The sequence below is a fragment of the Empidonax traillii genome, unplaced genomic scaffold (assembly GCF_003031625.1).
Source record: "Empidonax traillii isolate 1590-97213 ecotype Southwest subspecies unplaced genomic scaffold, ASM303162v1 scaffold159:size1039807, whole genome shotgun sequence".
Lineage (NCBI taxonomy): Eukaryota > Metazoa > Chordata > Aves > Passeriformes > Tyrannidae > Empidonax > Empidonax traillii.
The window spans coordinates 162801-168628 of NW_020955352.1; positions in this window are offsets into that span (position 1 = coordinate 162801).

Genomic DNA, 5828 nt, shown 5'->3' on the forward strand with positions numbered 1-5828 from the left:
GAATGAGGACACTGCTGGTGACTCCAGAGGTCATTTTACTGCCTCTGCACTATGTCTTACCTTAGAAAAAACAGGATAAACTCTGAACTTAAAATAATTCTACCCTACTACTTTCCTTTATTCTAAAATTATTAAAAAAAAAAAAAAAAACAAAAAAACCCAACAAAACAGATTCAGAAATGTGTATGTCTATGTCCTTTATTTGTGCTTAGGGATTAAATTCATTAGAGTGCAAACATGTTAAGGCAGAATTTAATGACTACTTTCCAAAGGACTTTCTGAATCTGTTGCAAAACTTTATCTCTCAGAGAAGGTGGATAAACTGGATTATACTCCCAGTACCTCATAGATAAAAGCAACTAGAGATTAACAAATGAGATTGTCAGCACATGCAATCTGAATTCATTAAATAGAGCAACTTGATCACACCAACTTGTCAAGATCAGGTCTAAGTACTAGGACCATGGCAAAACCAGCCTATTCCAGAAGAAAGCACTGTAATGACAAACATATTAAAAAGCCCATTTTTCAAATATATGTGTGCACACTTTGCCTGAACAGATTCTGAGTTCTAGACTGATGCAGAATTTTCCTTATACGCTTCATCTAGGTCGAGGAACATCAGAGAAGTTGAAATTCTTTTAAATTTAAATTACTTGAATATGTCATTATGAATCTCCTGTTACGGTATTTTCTCAACTGCCTTATTAGACCAAATGTTCCTTAGCCACCTGTAGTTTTACACAGACTAAATAACTGTCAAACACAATTTTTGTTACCTTGATGTTGTTTTTTAACCCCAAGCACTTGATAAATGTCTAACATCTGTTCTAATTGCAAAATTTTTCTGGTCTTCCAGACTAGTAATTCATTCCAGTTCACTTTTTTTTTTCTTCTGGTTTGATAACTTCTCACACAAGAGACAAAAGAAAAAAATGTAACAGATTAGAAAATGGCTTCTGAAAATCTGGTTTTTTTCTAAGAACTTCTCCTCTTTATAGGATAACACACAAGAAAGTGAGGACAAATCATCCTGTAGAACAGGTGTGTTAATTTGTCCTTATAAAGTCTTAAAAAAGAGCCATATTTCAGACCCATTTTTTAAAAAAAATCTGAAATAAGAAAGCACAGGTGGCATTTGGTGTTTTTTTTTTTCCAAATAAGAAATAGACACCAGTGACTGAGCATCAGTATGGATTTTCTCTAATGAAAGGCAGTGCAGTTGGTAGCAGCTCAGATATTTAATTCTCAATATGGTACCTTGATATTTTTCCATCTAATTCTGATGATTTCCTAACTTGTACCTTCAGCCTATTTTAAAAGGTAATTTTGTTGAACATTGTGCTGGGTTTTATGTGATTTCAGCAATGATATTTTTCTTCCTGAAATGCAAATTCAACTAATTTCTAGTAACTCTTACTCGCTGTGACATTAGAAAACGAAATGTTTCAATAATGGAATTCAATCTACAATTACCTGCTTTAGACCTCACCTCATTATTTACTTTACACAAGTACCTTGTCTTTCTGAATACCTTTGTTCTATACAAATCATGCTTACCATTCAACTGCTTCAGCTGCTGTGCTTCAGGAAGAAATTCCAAGATAAACTGCTAATCCAAATCTTGTAATCCTTCACAATTAATTTTTTTACATAGAGTAGCAACTCGTATTCCTTGTAAATTATTCCCTGAAATAAATGATTGCACATTAAAATCCTGTGCAACAACAAAGATGCCAAAATTTGTAACCCACTTACTCAAAAAAAAAGAACTGTAACACATTCTGCAAATACTTTCACTTATTGACAATATCTCAAGCTTGTCTGAGGTCATCCATCTAGAATATACCTTTCAAAGTGTATTTGACAGGTCCAGCAGTAACACTTTGTTAGAAGGCTTACAAGGTAACATCTGGATCTGGTTAGTCATCAAGATTCATATTTACAGGAAAGTCCTCAGTATTTACATTCAGTGGGACCTCAGGATCTCCAGTCAGTAGGGAAGAAGAAAGGTTAATCTTACATGAAGTTCCTGTTTGTGAGGACCATATCAAGTGAATGTGACTTACCTATGCTCTGATTCACAAGGTGATCAATGACTTGTAGCCCAAAGTCACATGAATTTTATCGTTGCTCCTTAGCACAGGTCCACCAGTCACCTCTGATCTGCTTCATTTCTTTGTCATACTAAAAGTGTTCCTGCTTCCTCTGTATTTGCATTTTCTTGTATCACACTACTGACCTCCTAGGACTTGTCTTGTAGTACTGAACATGAAGGTGTCTGCATTCAATTGGACACTGCCATTTTTTACTCCAGCTCTGTGGTACTACAGAACTACTTCTCTACATTTCTGTCCTTACTCCATCATGTAAGAAGCAAGATTGAGGCCCACCACTGCAGAGCTCTGAATAAGGTTCATGAGACACCTTTCTTCAGGCATCAGGGGAAAATACTGCTACTGTTTTCCGGTCAAACTACCAATCCACTTCAGTACCAGTAACTTCCAGTAGCAGACTGCCCTGCAGCGAAAGCAAACAACCCTCTAAACTCTATCACCAGTTCAACAGCTTGCTTGCTCTACAACCCTGAAAGCACTGAGGCATTCCTCAGCTTAGATGCCATGTGGGATTGCAAAGGGACTCCAAACACTTCCAGTAAGTAGCATGCCATGATCCATGAGAATATACATGCCAAAGCTACCCTGGCTCCAGCTCACTCTGGCTAGGTCCACAACCTCCCATCCCACTGGGTGAAGGTCTCTGATCAGACAGCAGTTGCCATGAGCTCCCATAATATCATTTGCTCTTCCATCTCACAGAAGAGGGATGTACAGGCATATGTCAGAGTGTGGTTTGTATGAGCTTTATGGAAAAGCCCTGAAAGTAACAAACAAGAAAGATGAAGCGGCATTTAAAGACATTTTAAACTACAGATAGTACTTGCAACAAGCTGTTTCTGTAACGTTTTTTTTATATGGCTTTTACATTAAAAAGCCTTTACATAGCTTTTTAATACTCATTTATTGACCCATTCTGCCTCTGGCCTTATCACTGCTCTGCCCAGGCTCATCCCACCTGCTTTCATCCAACTTTGAGACAGTCTGGCTCCAGCCCATCTGATCACTGCCTTCCAACAAAGAAAACCCAAACCATCTTGACAAAGAGTATTTATTTGCAGTGCAACACTGAAGCAAGAGAAATTTTCAGAAAAATTCTGGTAAAGGCACCAAGCTTTGCATTCTCCACATTAATATGCAATAGGGCTCCGTGTGAACTACAGCAGCCTGGATGTGACAATTGAACTGACACTTATTTTCCCTTGGGTCAGCAGGTGAATGACTGAGGACAGTCAAGTCACTCGGATTCACACACGCAATAGCAAGGTTATGACCTTCTGCTCCCAGTCAGCTGCAGGTGTATCACTGTACTCCTCGGCAGGCCAGGTCACCTAATCTGTGGCACGGGATCAGCCAAACAGCGCAGTACAGGACTTAGAAAGGCACACCTGAACAGGGGTCAGCACCTGGCAGCACCTCATCTTAGCTGACATCAGTACCCGCTTACAGCTTTGAGAGTCAAATTGCCAGCAGAGGTGATTATTATTGCATTATTATTATTATTATTATTATTATTATTATTATTACAAGAACCACCCCTACTCTGTGCTGCAACAGAACAAATAACCTGAAGGAAGTGCCAGTAAATACCAGAGCAAGCAACGAGAAAAACAACTTCCTCATTTAGCTACTTACATCCCCCGTTTGGAACTTACCGTCTTTGCTCACCTCCTGTGCAGTTAGCTTTCTGCACCTGCACCTCTGTGCAAATGAGTTTAGCTGCTTAGATGCCCCATGCCAGCTCAGGGAACTGAGATGAGGTCCAGACAGCTCCTCAATTAATTTGCCAGGTAACGCTAAAACCAACAAAAGTTCACGCACCAAAGAAGTCATAGGATGCATATTCCCAAAGAACGGGAATTCAGCTAAACCGCTAATGTCAACATCAAAATCAAAATGCGGGAGAATGTTTTTCTTCAACCAATCAACTCTGAGAAAGGGCAACTGATGTGTAAACAAGCAGGCAGGACACATATATGACCATTTCTACTATCTAGGGATAACCTCCTACTTTTGACTCCTAACAGGTAGACAGATACAAGCAGCCAAGATAGAGTAACAGGAAAATGTAGGGAACAAATCTATATTCAAGACACTCTAATTTGCACACAACACGTAAGCACCAGCCTGAGTGAAGAAGATAAGTTTCAGCCTATATTGAGGGGTGACCTGAGTATTGCCTCTTGGGAACAGGAGATCAAGACTATGAACAAAAGCCAGGCACACAACAACATGCAAATGTAATTTGAGTTCATTTGGTCACGAAGACAAGCCCTTATGCGCTTAGTTCCAATTTAAACCACATGTTCTATATACAGTTTAATTAAAGCACTTCCAAATTTAATTTAAGCAAAATATGTTTTATCAGAAAGTTAAACAAATCCAAAAAGTAGTATTTTTCAAAACCATACTTTATTTTTAAAGGCTAAGAGAAGTATTCAGAACTATATTTCTTAAGCAAAAAGATTCACATTTCCTTCTGCAGGGTCATTAGTATGAGAAAAAGCATTTGGGGATTTACTTTTTTGCAACCATTGTTGAGTTCCTACACCAAACCAGATTTGTTTCAAAATGGTAACATCAGTTACGGCTTAAGATACAGAATTACAAAGAAGTAATACAAACGTTGAGACTCAAGTGTTGAACAGGTAACTAGGGTCATTTTTTCTATAGAAAGACGCTTTAGCTAAGACAAACAGAAGCAACAACTTCGTCTTTATTGGTAGATGAATCCACTGGACATCATCAGCACAGACACTGCTTCAAGGATACCCATGCTGTTAAACTGCAAGTGTTAAAGAACGTTCTGTCTGCTCCAATTACTTCACCTTTTCCTCCATATCCCAAGCCTACAAACCATAGACGTATGAAACCACAACAGCTTTTTGTTTTGTTTTTCTTTTGGTTTTTTTGTTTTGTTTTAAAGAAGAGGATACAAGAAAAGACGGAAGACTACAGAATGCAGTGAAGAAAGTCATCACCTCTAAAGAGACAGCAGGACTTTGACCAAGACATTTTAATCAGTAAGCATGTAAGGACTCAAACCGACTCAGAACCCAGAGCTGCAATTTTGTTGGGTATTCTCCCCTTCGACTTATAACTCTGCATGTACATGTTCTGGATGGCTTGCATTCAGTGGGACAGAGGTAGTGATGGGAACAAGATTCCTTCCCTAAAGTTTCCAAATAGATGCAACCTGGTAAGCGTGGCCCCAAGGAAGGGCGAGTGCAACCAGTGGAGGACTTGCCAACTGGGAAAGGACAAGAGCACAAGCATAGGCGGTGAGCTGCTCTCCCAGACTCAGACTGATACAATAAAATGCTACGTAAAGGTGCTGGACAAGAATTGAACAAGTAACAAAACCTCTGTGGGCTCTGCAATACATACATCATGCCAGGCTGTGCAAAGGATAGGTTTGTACCTTTCCTGCACAGTTGTGGTGATCAAAAATGATACAGTATTTGCAGTACTGCCAGAAGTTCCAGTGTGTAACTAGCTAGCATGATTATACTGGTAGTAGCTATATAAAGTCAGTCACCCATTTTAAAAAAGGAAAAAAAATGTATTTGCAGGCAATTCCTTTATCCAGTTAATTCTTCAAACTTGTCCCACCTTTGCTATTTGTGACTAGGCCAACTTTTCCGTCCAAAGGGGATTAAGACAGACTTGAACTGTTAAAGTTCTTTCCTCTTTGCTCAGTGAGAGCAATCA